Source organism: Pseudophryne corroboree, chromosome 2, assembly GCF_028390025.1.
Source record: "Pseudophryne corroboree isolate aPseCor3 chromosome 2, aPseCor3.hap2, whole genome shotgun sequence".
NCBI classification, from domain to species: Eukaryota; Metazoa; Chordata; class Amphibia; order Anura; family Myobatrachidae; genus Pseudophryne; species Pseudophryne corroboree.
The window spans coordinates 704,607,263-704,621,550 of NC_086445.1; the positions used below are offsets into that span (position 1 = coordinate 704,607,263).

Genomic DNA, 14,288 nt, shown 5'->3' on the forward strand with positions numbered 1-14,288 from the left:
AAGTGCTGCACAGTTTAAAGTATGAGTACACCATCATGTCCTCCTAAAACTGGTTCCGTATACAGTATTCTTTACTTATAAAGTGCCAACATATTACATTATTACCCCTTTCACATCTCCAATGCCGGATCCCACCCGGGAATTGGAAACGCGTCCTTCCCGAGTGAGATCCGGCATTGGAGCCTCAGCGCTGGCTTTCCGACCAGCAATATGCCGGGTCTGTTGCCATAGCGGCGGGGGGCAGAGACGGCAGCGGGGGTGGAGGCGGCGCTGGGAGATGAGCTCATCTCCACGTCGCCTCTCCCTATGCCGTGAATGGGTACCGGGTCGCATCTACCCGGCAATCCATTCACACTGCGCCTGACCCGGTATTCAACCCGGGAATAACCCTTCTTATTAGCCGGGCTGAATTACCGGGTCAGGCGACCCAGGAATTCTCCAAGGCTCCTTTCACATCGCACACTGACCCGTGTCGACCCGGCAATATGTTGTACATTTTACCCATTCACCGCCGAGGTCATTTTTCCATATTTTTGCACTCGTCACAATGTCACAGATATTTTTATGTGTTACCTTCAAAAATTACACTTTTTTTTTTTTTTCAGACTTAGTATTTTCAGAAGATACTGTACCAGTTGCATGGAACCTGTCAGCTCACTCACACCAGGCATCTCCCACTGTGTGGCGTATTGAGGCTAGATGTATGAGAACTCATCTGTATGTGTAGGTTTTGACTAAAATGACTAAAAATAAATAAATAAATCTGCACTTTTTTTAAGTTTTCTCTGAATAATCACTAAGGGGCACATCGCTTGAAAAAGGAGACCCCCTCTTTCAATACAAAGTGCCTGCAGGTGTGTGGGCAAGTATCAGGGTGACGCGACACAACTGGCCCTTCCCCCATCTATCGAAAACAATTCTTTTTCCATAGCACTGGGGAGCATTGTCTGATCGCCAGACAGCTGATAAAGGGTCACATAAACCCCCTCTCCCGTCTTTCATATGTGGGTGACCCCATATTTACAGATGTACTTACACTGTAAGTGTGATAGGCAGAGCTGTAACTAGACTTTTTGGTACCCTGTGCCAGAAAGAATTGGCGCCCCACCACCCACCCATTTTTCCAATAGCGACATAAGGTGCATGCCATTGTGGGGAAGTGGCATGACAAAATTTGGACACAAATCCTCTTTGTACCACATTCATGCACTTGAGAGCTTATTGTTATTCAGTTACAATACACTTGATTAAAAAAAACACATTTCAATATACTGCCATGCACAGGATTCAAACCCATAACATGTTGTATTCCAGTCAAGGACCCTACTCATTGAGCCTGCATAAAAACTATATGAAGCTACCTGCACTTTAAAAATATAATAATCAGCATTGCAATTGAGCAGATCTATGTAGTGTGCAGCCACCACATAGATCTGAATAGCTGCAATGCTGATAATTGTTTTCACAAAGTACAAAGTAAGCCTCAAAGTTAGAATCCTCTAGCTTAGACTTCTCTAGCTTTCTATGTAAGGCAGACAGCTCAATGAATAGAGTGTCTGACTACAATGCCACAGGCAATAGGTTCAAATCCGATGGTATGGCAGTATCTTGAAATTTAATAAAGGACAGTGTGACTGATTAACAAAGAGCTCTCAAGTTAAATTCATGAATATTGTATAGGTATTAGTGACAGAAGGTGTGGGGAAAGGAGACAGGGACAGTCAGGAGATGTTGGGCTTCAAAAAGGGTGGAAGTAATTAAAACAGATAACTAACAAGTGCTGCCAACAGCGCCCCCTACCCTGCAGCGCTATTTGCAGTGGCACACTCAGCAAACACCTAGTTACAGCCCTGGTGATAGGGTACGTAGTGACTTCCTGTCCATATATAGAAAACGCCTGTCTTCCGTAGCACAGGCTGATATTGTACTATAGCTATAAGTGAGCCACATAATTTGAAAGCGGCCACTCTTTCAAATGAGGGTGCCATCTTTCTAGGTGAAGGAGGTGAGGCGTTAGAGGGACTTAAAGTTTCCTCCTCCATTTTCATTCACTTTTCTTAAAAGTAACATTGGAGTGCATGTGCACAGACTCAGTGGTTGCTTCCCAATCCTAACGACCGATGGGGGACAGGTAAGTTACTGCAGTTCATTTTTCTATAACCTCGCTGCGGAAGACGAGTGGAGTTCGTCCTCTGGAGTCATACTGTATTCACAGAAAATGAGCCCCACTTGTACTCCGCAGCAAAGGGGTTAAAGGGCTCATGAAACAAACAAGTAACACATAAATACATGAAACAGAGGATAAAAATGGCCCTGCCAGAATGAACATACAAACTAAATTGTGTGGGGAAAAAATATATACATAAGATAGTCGAAAAATAAATCTGCCTGGTAATATGAGTAAAAAGGTTTACAAAGCACAGCAGAATGCTATAAATAAACAATGTATTTAGTAAATAATACATGCTTAACATTGAAGATACTTTAGATGCTGGAATATTGGAGGAATATAATATGCAGGACTACGGACCTAAATCATATTTGTATGCAAACCAAATGGTTTGCGAACAAATACGATGTTTGGGGATCTGTGCAGATGCAAGACCCGTTCAGCGCATGTGCAGAATGGGTCTTGCAATGTCGCTCGCAGTCCCCTGTTAGCCACAGCATTGGGGGCAGCACCCGACAACATGCTTCAAAATAGGGGCGTCGCAACAGTTTTGAAGACGTGATGGATCCAGGGTCTGCATTGTCGGATGCAGACTTCATGGACCCAGGTGTCCGGATCCAATGCCCAGCGCAGGCTGTCCGTTGCCTACAAACATTGTGAATTGCGAGTGATGGTCGTGCTGGTAATCCGAGGGTGCGGCACTTGGATCCTCACAAATACATGCAAATGTATGCAGGAGGCGTCTATCTCACACAGACACCTCCTGCTACCTTTGCATCTTAATTAGACAGAATTGCACAGCCGCCTACTTGCAGCTGTGCTATAACTTACAAACATGAGTGATACAAGTCATAGACGGTACATAACAACTCAACTAAAGTAGTAATAAATTAGCCACTGGACAGTGGGACTTGTAATACATACATGAATCTTAGGTACAATAGAATATATGGTCTTTCTAACTCTGATATCACTTGGAATGCTGACGCCGGAAACTCGACCGCTGACATCCCGAACGTAAGTATGTCAGGTTCTCATGGAATTTCCTGGGAAGGGGGGAAGGAGTGTTAGATTTAGACTGCGGTGAGGGGGTGGGGGTGTTAGGGTTAGGCACCCCTGGTGAGGGTTAGGCTGCGGGTGCAGGGAGGGGGTGTTAGATTTAGGCACCACAGGGAGGGTTAGGGGAAGGCAGCAGATGGGAAAGGTTAGGGCTAGGCTGCTGGAAGGAAGGGTTAGTGTAAATTTGCGTATGTAGCAGTGGGCATCTTTTTTCCTTTCTGGGAGGATCTTCCCATGCAGTAGCATGCGAAGGAGGAAGGACAGGGAAGGAGGAGGAAGTGCCAATGCACAATCTAGCTAGTATGAAACTGTAGGGTAGATTTATGAAAGTCCGCTATGGGGTTTGCTGGATGTGCTGCAGTTACCACTTCCCCCCTATGTATTAATCAGTGCTTTCCGGAATAAGCCCAGTACTCATTGCGCAACAGACGTTTACTGCAATGGCTTCCGATATTTTACCTGATGTAAGAACACGCCGATGGTACTGATCATCCCTATGTCTACTGTTTTCGTCAACTCTGTCCTGCATGTCTCCCTGTCTGCTCTGTTATTTTTATTTTTTACTGTAAACAAGCTTTATTAATATATGCAGTGCCTCTGACTGGGACGAGGTGAGAGTGCCAGCTCCGCAATGCGTGCAACACTGTGCCCTTCCACATGAGGTACACATGCGCTGAGGCACTGGGAATGGAGGTGTCGGCTCAGGTGAAAGGACGCGGATCACCAGAGAGGTGATTTAATGCATCTCACTAATGAAAGGAGGGAGAATTATACATGCTGGCAAACTCCACACCCATTTCACCATGAAATCACACATATAAAGTACAATAAGGGAAGATCAATACATCTGCCACTGTGTTCTTTGTTCCTTTAAATAAATGTAATCCCATCCACAATACTTTCATCTGTGTTTTACTTACCTCACGTCTCGTAGATGTAAGACAGATCATTATGGGGGAGAAGCAGCATCAGGGCCATTATGTGAGCTGATACCGCTTCTTCCCCATGTATGAAGGCAGAGATGTGCGCTGTATATCAGCGCTGCTATCTACAAGACAGCACATTTGCAGATATGCTAGGCAATTGCACTGACCGTTCCAACACCTCCAGCTACAGATTTCGACAGCTGCAGTTGTCGTTGTCCATACACCACAGCAGGGACAGCTCCTGGCTGTGACGGCTGACGTCAGCGGGCTACACAGGAGATCTTGTGAGAATAGCGAGATCTTGCGCTATTCTCACAAGATGAGCCAGTCAGAGGAGAGACATAGCCCATCAGCACTAGGCTGAAGCACTATGGTGGGTGTGGCAGTGATCGCCAGAGGGGGAGTTTTCATTCCCCCACTCCGGCATCCGTGCTGCTGCATCCTGCTTTGCTTCGGTAAAGAGGTGAAGCAGGAAGCGCTGCGGGTGTAATACATTTACCCCCTGATCCCAGAAGTGTTAGGCTGTGTCTGCCTCTTCAACTACCTTAGACCTTCAGTAAACTACAAGCATTTGTATCCCCATGTGGAAGAATGAGATCAATAAACTGAAGGCTTTTTTGGGGGCGGGATTGCTCTACTTACTGTATGTAAAAGTAACCATCAGAATAATGATGAAAATATATGTGATCAAATCCACTTTTTGCTCTCACATAAATCAGTGGTACCCACTGTATTATAACGACTGTAAAGCCATTTACCTATTTTTGTCAAAAATTTCTCCATCGTTTTGTAACACAAGAAAAAGCATGTAGACCGCTATGGGTATGGATCTCACTTGTTTTAGTGTTTGCAGTGCGGCTGACACTTTGGATACAACACGCTTTATTTAATTGCGATCGCTGCAAGTGCAAACTGTACGTGCAAAAATAGATAAATGGCTTTACAGACGTCATGAAAGGTTCCACCGTTTTATATATGAGAGCAAAAGGTGGCTTTGATGACAAAGAACTCAATGATACCCACTTAGCTACAAAGTAAGTGGAAAAAAAATAAGAGGCCAATATAGCAGAGAATCTGCACAATGGGGGTAATTCCAAGTTGATCGCAGTAGGAACTTTGGGGGTGATGTATGAAAAAACGTCCTAATGGACATTATGTGTCCAGGGGCGTATCACCACATTATCGTGGTGATACGCCCGCAGCCGCCGCCACAATGTATGATCAAGGCCCCCGCCGATGTGTGAGTGCGTTATCCTACCTGTCCTGCAGTAGCGCAGCTTCCACATCGGCTCAGCGCCGCAATCTGTGCGTATGCGCCCTTCTTCCTGTGTGCACCGCCGGAGGCCCCCGATGCATGCGCAGTAGAGCTGTGTGGACCAGCAGAAGAATGTCCACGTTACATAAAGTTTATTAAAAAAAACAAAAAAAAAACAAAGCCACTGCACATTTTGACCACATCGCCTGCCTGGGGGAGGCGTTCTGGACCGGCGGTTTGAGGAGACGAAAAGGGACAGCAGAGGCAATCATACATTGCCTCTGCTCTTCGTCTCCTGTCCAGTACTGCGGGGAAGCGGTAAGTGGCGGGGGCGCGCGGCGGCCAGGGCATACAGCGTTAACACGCCGCTCATACATATGGGTGCAGCGCAAAATGCTGCCTTAAGGTCAGCGGGAACCACAGCGCACTTTCACACATCTGGCCCAGTGTTAGCAATTGGGCAAAACCATGTGCACTGCAGGGGAGGCAGATATAACATGTGCAGAGAGAGGTAGATTTGGGTGTGGTGTGTTCAATCTGCAATCTAAATTGCAGTGTAAAAATAAAGCAGCCAGTATTTACCCTGCACAGAAAGAAAATAACCCACCCGAATCTAATTCTCTCTGCAAATGTTATATCTGCCTCCCCTGCAGTGCACATGGTTTTGCCCAATTGCTAAAAAATGTCCTGCTGCGATCAACTTGGAATTACCCCCAATCAGGGCCGGATTAAGCCTTGGGGGTGCCCGGGGCACATAAGGCAGGGGGGCCCTGATGGAAGGTGGGGGGTGTATATTAGATTGTGTATACCTCCCAACATGTCCCATTCCAGGAGGGACAAAGGCCCTCATTCCGAGTTGTTCGCTCGCTAGCTACTTTTAGCAGCCGTGCAAACGCATTGTCGACGCCCACGGGAGAGTGTATTTTAGCTTTGCAAGTGTGCGATCGCATGTGCAGCCGAGCGGTACAAAAACATTTTGTGCAAAACAAGACCAGCCCTGTAGTTACTTATCCTGTGCGATGATTCCAGCGACAGAGGTCCCGGAATTGACGTCAGATACCTGCCCTGCAAACGCTTGGACACGCCTGCGTTTTCCCTACCACTCCCAGAAAACGGTCAGTTGACACCCATAAACGCCCTCTTCCTGTCAATCTCCTTGCGATCGGCTGTGCGAACAGAATCGTCGTTAGAAGCAGTGCACAGCAACAATGTTGTTTGTATGCATACGACGCGTGTGCGCATTGTGGTGCATACGCATGCGCAGGTTTGACATTTTTTTACCTGATCGCTGCGCTGCAAAAATCGTCAGCGTGCGATCAACTCGGAATGACCCCCAAAATGCTCTCTACCTGGACTTCCCACTTAATATATGATTGGCGTCAGTGTGTTGAACTATTTAATTGATAAGAAAGGTATTTCATCACAGGTGATTGCAGTCATAAATTAAGAAAGAAGTCCAGGTAGAGAGCATGTTGTCCCTCCCGGAATGGGTCATGGTGGGAGGTATGGATGGTGTATATTAAATTTAAACCAATAGTGTATATTAGTTTTAAACTAATAGTTTAATAATGGCCGGGTACTGTTTATAGCTCCACCTAATTGAAAGACAACTACTTTATAAAATTTTCTTGTAGTGTGACAAAGACAATTTAACTTTATCATACACATAGAAAAATAAAATCATTTATCTTGTCACATGCAAGAAAAGCAGCAGCCTCTGTACTACTTACACACTGGGACAGGACTCAGGAGGACTCTGTGTGTCTCTATCTCTAGACCTAAATGGTTTAGTTGCATAACAGTTTATACAAGACTCAGACACCCAAACAGGGAAGAGGAGAAGCTGGGATCCTTGTGTCACTTACAGCTCTCTCCACCCTCCTATCTCTCCTCTGGTCGGAGAGCTCTATCGGTAGCTCAGAAACATGATATTCCTGTGTCTCTGCCTTCACTGCATACTGTCCTGCGCGCATTCTGGCTGCTAGTTCAGCTGCTGCTTAAGAGGGAAATCTAGTGATGTCAATGTGCTCTGGCTGGGGGGGCCCCCTGACAAAGGGGGGCCCGGGGTACAGTATGCCCTGCATCCCCCCCTTAATCTGGCTATGCCCCCAATGTGAGGACATATTTATTTGATGACGGTACACCGCTCATCGAGTTTCTGAGAGATCATCCGGTGCACAGCATGTATAGAACGCTAAACAGGAGATGGATTGCTGAAAAAGTGGCCTCAAATAGAATTGGGGCATGTGAGTAATACAAATTCGGCTATTGAACATAAATTAATCAAATGTTGTTCAGAAAGGAAAAATGGGGAAACCACTTAAGAGACCTATGTAGCATTTCCTAGCTAGCACTCACCATGTTCACACTTACCTGGAAAAGTATTAGGTCACAAAATGATAAGAGGACCACATTCATTCCTGTGTGCTAGGATTAAGGTTAGACTGCGATTTGGACTACAGTACTTCTAAATGATCTTGTTTAGATTTCTTTAACAGGTGATCATAAAAAGAGAGAGAGAAAAAAAAACTACGTTTCTTCTCTGTTCAGTGCAAAAATAAAAAAATAAGAAGCATAGTACTAATGGCATCCGGACTCTAGGTAGACAGCACTTAGGTCAACAGTGACTAGGTCGACACCAGAAATAGGTCGACACGTCCATTAGGTCATCATGAACAAGGTCGATGTAGAAAAAGGTCGGCATGAGTTTTTCTAATTTATTTATTTTTTTAAACTTTTTCATACTTTACGATCCATGTGGATTACGATTGGGAATGGTAACCTTTGCCGAGCGCAGCGGAGCGAGGCACCTTGCCGGAAGCATGGCGAGCGAATGAGCCATGCGAGGCGACACGGTGCACTAATTGGGGTTCCCCGTCACTTTACGAAGAAAACGACACCACATAAAACCTAAAAAAACTCATGTCGACCTTGTTCATGTCGACCTAATGGCTGTGTCGACCTATTTCTGGTGTCAACTAGTCACTATCGACTAATAGGCTGCGATGCAATGTGGAATGCTGCATGGCGTGCCGGGCTGTAACTACTTGCAGCTGGTGATTCCTCCATTAATTCCATTAGGAATGAATGGAGTGATCACCAGCTGTGAATAGTTGCAGCCCTGCACGCCATGCAGCATGCCACATCACAGAAAGATGAACATGGCTACATCTGTACATCGCAAGGTTTGATAAAGGAAGACGTTTGGGAGGTCAGAAATATACGGCTGTACACTGTGAGTCACTAATTACTCAAATTGACGTAAGAGACTAAAATAGCGTGTGGGACAATCTTATAGAAGATGAGGGAGCAGTACTTTCCGCCACTGTAAACTATGGACTGAGTTAATGTACTGTGGCAGACTGCATTGTAGGAAGATTAAGTCACAGAAACAAAAATTAACTCCTGCGTGCCAAGTGCCTAACGCCATAAGATAAACCATATTAAAGGGAAGCTACAGTAAAAGTGAAAAATCTTTTTTGGACTAAACCTAAATGTTGTTAATAGGGTGAACTGTACTGGCTTTCCTTCTTAGTTGAAAAAAAAATACTGATTTAGCGGATTAAGGGACTTATTCAGTATGGATTGCGTCAGCGATGCAAGCGCATACTGACAAATTTCTAACGAGTGCGCACGCGCAGTGCCAGGTCTGAGCGTGTGCGGGCCCAGCCATGCATTGATGCAAATGCCTCAATGATTGAATTGCGACCGCAGCTGAATGAGGGCCCAAGATCTCTGATTTGTAGCTGAATTTATAAAATCACGTCTCAAAAACATATTAATTACATTATCTGTACTAATATATGTATGCTAGAACTAAATATTTTTTGTATTTTATTTTTCTACATTAACGTAAAGTTTTTTTATTGTATGAGTTTGAAATTAAGTTTAGAAGGTTCATAAGAAATGAGTGTTGTCTGAGTAGCTTATGACTGAAGCATGAGAAAATCGCTCATTATTATGTATATGCTTACTTTTAAAGTTCAAGTAGTAAGTGTAGGTAGGTATGTGATTCGCATAATCCTGGTCCAATCCACTGAAACACAAAGCTGCGTTTTGCATAAGTTTGCAGTTTTGCATGGTCATAATGATGAAAATTGCATCATCAAGCCACTGCCCAGCACCGCTAAGGAAGTAACAAAATGTTATACTTTAGATATACGAGTATACAAGCGATTACCCGCAGCTTCGCTCATGTGGATATCTGTTATTGCTCAGTAGAACTAATTTTACAAAGACAGAAGTGCCATCTAATATTGTGATGTATATCTTCTATTGAACACATTTATCACAAAATTTCTTTGTAAACAAAATTTGCAATTTTTCCTTCAGGTATTAAAACAAAAATATGATTGGGGTTACTAACTCGTCAGCAAGCCACATAAAGCTGCCTATGGGAGAAGAAGCTGGTCCTGAGATCTATATCTGCAGACCTGAGCATTTGCACTGCGACTTGTTGATCATGATTGTGAAGAAGACGCTTGCAGGAAACTGCAGGTGCTGGAATTGAAAAGGAAAATAGTTGGGATAAGGGCAGTACGGATGGTGTAATGGTTAGTATTACTGCCTCACAGCACTGAGGTCATGGTTTCGATTCCCACCATTGCCCTAACTGTGTGGAGTTTGTGTATTCTCCCCGTACTTGCGTGGGTTTCCTCCCATAATCCAAAAATATGCTGGTAAATCCAAACAAAATTAACCCTAGTGTATAAGTGTGTGTGTGTACATGTGGTAGGTTAATAGATTGTAAGCTCCACTGGGGCAGGGACTGATGTGAATGGCCAAATATTCTCTGTAAAGCGCTGCGGAATATGTGTGCGCTATATAAATAACTAATAATAAATAAGGGGTATTCGTGGTATAAACACAGTCTCACCTGCGCCACATTACGTTAGAATTTCTGCCATAATTAGGATCGTCTACAGTGCAGTCACTTTAAGTCGGGTTCCGTTGCATAACTTGGGAGGAGTCCAGTTCCGCATAAACATGATTGGAACATTGACTTTCAGTGGATGTCCAGCTGCACTACAGTGAGGTCAGAAATTCCACACATATAGTCATGTTAAACTTGAGGAGCCTGCACATTGCACACGCTGAGTGTCGAGCGGCTGTTTTTTTCCTTTATTGCTTATTTATTGCATAGTTTTTGTGTGATGCCAGAACAACAAAAATTCTGATTTCCCCCCCCCCATCTCCATAGTTCATAACCAGTCCCTAAAAGTATATTTCTAAAAAGAGACGCTCTGTACAGACACAACCCTTACAGTTTTATTATGTGTATAGATATATAGATTGTATAACCACTCTGTGGTTAGGATACCACAAAAGTCATATTTTCTGAAATTTGAAACATATACAGGTAAGTCTAAGCTCACATTTGCCGCTAGCGTTTGCTGAGACTAGTGTGCTTGTTAATGAGTGCGGGCACTGCGTACGTTCCCACGATCCATAGAATCGCATAGTGCTTATACACCCATGGATAAGTTGCACATGGGCGTGAATAATCGTACTCACAAAGCGTATGAACATGGTGAAATAGATGAGGGAGGACGCATCTGTATAAAGCCCACAACATGCTCACACAATTGTAATAAAAGGGGTAGTTTACTAAGTGACCTCTCAGGAATGTGAAACTGCAGTAAAATATGGAGTGTTTTGCTTTGAATAATATTGCCATTTTCAAATGTTCTGGCAGAGAAGTGTCGCCTTTTGCAAGCCGCTGCTTAGTAAATATACCCCAAAGTCTTTAAGAACCCAAACTTACTCAAAACACAGCTCAGTCTAATAAAATAGAAAAAAAAAACATCTCCCCCAACTATATCACAAAATAAATAGAATATGGTGAATCCATATTGCCTCCAATTGGAAGTAGGATCTTGCCCCCACTGACCTTAGGGGTCTATTTATAATTTTTCACAAAATGTTTCCATATACCATATCTTATCAATAACAAATTATGTTTAGTTCCTGTTTATCAGTCCCAGACCGGGACAGTGGCTCCAACAGTAATATCTTGGTGGTAAAGTAATAGTTACAGTATCACTGTCTGATCAAGGAGATAGATCTATCTGCATACAAAATTACCGTATATACTCGAGTATAAGTCGACCCGAATATGAGCCGAGGCACCTAATTTTACCACAAAAACCTGGGAAAACTCATTGACTCGAGTATAAGCCTAGGGTGGGAAATGCAGCTCTAGCCGTACACAGCCCTCACTGCCAGATATGCCCTCATGCTGCCAGATATGCCCCACAGTGCCAAATATGCTCTCATGCTGCCAGATATGCCCCACAGTGCCAGATATGCCCTCATGCTGCCAGATATGCCCCACAGTGCCAGATATGTCCTCATGCTGCCATATATGCCCCACAGTGCCAGATGTGCCAGATATGCCCTCATGCTGCCAGATATGCCAGATGTGCCCTCATGCTGCCAGATATGCCCCACAGTGCCAGATATGCCCTCATGCTGCCAGATATGCCCCACAGTGCCAGATATGCCCTCATGCTGCCAGATATGCCCCACAGTGCCAGATATGCCAGATATGCCCTCATGCTGCCAGATATGCCAGATATGCCCCAGTGCCAGATGTGCCCTCATGCTGCCAGATATGCCCCACTGTGCCAGATGTGCCCTCATGCTGCCAGATATGCCCCACAGTGCCAGGAAGGGTACTTACCCTCCATCGCTCCCGCGTTGTCTTCTGAAGGAGGGACACGGAGGGCACAGCGCGCGACTCTCCTGTGTCCCTCCTGCGTCTCCGGCGGCGTGTGTGTATTAAATGAAGTGCCGGTTCGTGAGCCAATCAGAGCTCACGAATGGGCAGTTCATTTAACACACACACACGCCGCCGGAGACGCAGGAGGGACACAGGAGAGCCGCGCGCTGTGCCCTCCGTGTCCCTCCTTCCACTGACTCAGGTATAAGCAGAGGGGGCTTTTTCAGCACAAAAAAACGAGCTGAAAAAGTCGGCTTATACTCGAGTATATAGTGGTATATGTTACAGTGTTTTCATGGGTAACATTGTAACATAGCATTTCATATGCATATACAGTCGCACACAGAATATAGGCATGTCAATGATCATTTTAATCAGCAGAGTCTGCTTGTGCTACCATAACACTCATGCAACAGTACTGGTATGCCAACCAATGCCTGCCACAAGTGCTGGTAGCCATTTACAGGTGCCGTCCAAGAACTTGCACTCATGGTGTCTTTCTCCAGTACAACAATGCACCCAGTGGTGCAAGTAGAAATATTTTCTTAGAGGTACTGAGTGCCAAAAATGGGCGTGGTCATGTGTTGTGATGGGGCGTGGCAACATGGCACAAGTGGGAGTGGCTACATGACACTAGTGGTGTGGCGACACTACAAAGCCCCTTTTCTTTGCACTCAGGAGGCAAGGCTAGAAATATGTAGTGATACCCCCAGTATAGTAGAAATATATAGTGATACCCCCAGTCTAATAGAAATATATAGTAATGCCCCTAGTATAAGAAATATATATAGTAATGCCCCCAATGTAATAACAACATATAATAATGCCTCCATTATAGCAGGAGTATATAGTATAGTAGCGTCCCTGGTATAATAGAAATATATAGTAGTGTCTACATTACAATAGAAATATGTAGTAATACCTCCATAACATTAGACATATATAGTGTAGTGTCCACATTATATTAGAAATGAATGCTCCCAGCAAGGGACGCTGCGGGAAAGTGCAATCATGCTCCTCTCTTCATGCCAGCCACAGCCGCCAGAGGAGAAAGTGTGATGTGGTGTCATGACATCCCCGTTGCACTCCCAGTAACCCTGAAAAACTGTGAGGCTCTGTCATACTGCCAAGCACCATGGTCTTGTTACTTTGTGGCGCATTATACGTCACGGATGTAAAGTGTGTGGCAGGTGGTACTGAGTACCCACTGTCATATTTTTAAAGGTACTCCGTACCCAAGCGTACCCGCATACTTGCACCACTGAATGCACCTGCCCACAAGTTAAGGGAAGTGGTGGATTTTCAGGCCCATGAACGCATCCAGAAGCTTAGTCATCCACCATAGAGTTCAGAACTGGCCCCCTGCGACTTCTTCATAATACACAAATCAAGAGCAAGATGCATGGGATTAATTTTGGGTCACCAGAAGCTGCAGCGGAGACCTCCATCCAGCATATAGAGCAGGTGTGGCCAGACTTTTGGAATTGGTGATCTACAGTACTTTGAAAGATGAAAAGCTTTCATGATCTACAATACCTGGGTGAAACATTAGCGCGTGCCACAGTCGCAGTGCACTGCATACTGGAAGCTGAGCTACTGAGGCTCCAGATGCCGTATCTGGTCTATTGTAGTTAAGTAGGTCGTGATCTACTGTCCCCGTGAGCTACCAGTAGATCGCAATTGACCTTTTGGTAGAAAACATAACTGCTTCGGACTGGTCAAGCTGCTTCACTAAGTTGTTTGAGACCCAGGGCTGGCAACAGAAATATTGGGGCACAGTGATATCTCTGGGGCCCCCTCAGTCGCCGTGTGTGAGAGGATCCAGTCACTCTGAGGCTGCGCCCACACCGCCTACAGCTCACTGCCCTATTTGGACAAGACGGCTCACATGCCTGTCGTGCATAAAGTGGTATATCCTTGGGGCCCCTGAGCCTTGGGGCCCGGTACAGGTGTCCCCTTAAACCCTCCTGTCGCCGGCCCTGTTGAGACCATGTAACTTTGCATAGACTTCTCTGTTGAATACTTGAAAAATTTAATGTTTACGTTGTTTGTAAATATAATACTTTTTGTGCATCTGGAAACATATTGAACACTGTATGTTCTGTGATACAATGTTTTTGTTGTTTTTCACTGAGGTAGCTGCAGTATAAAGGTCGA

General features: G+C 44.8%; 1 long non-coding RNA gene across 4 annotated transcripts in view; it reads right to left on the reverse strand.

The window, feature by feature from the left end:
* LOC135045718 (uncharacterized) overlaps positions 1-14,288 on the reverse strand; it is a 445,823-nt gene that overhangs the window by 13,679 nt on the left and 417,856 nt on the right. The window lies entirely within an intron of this gene.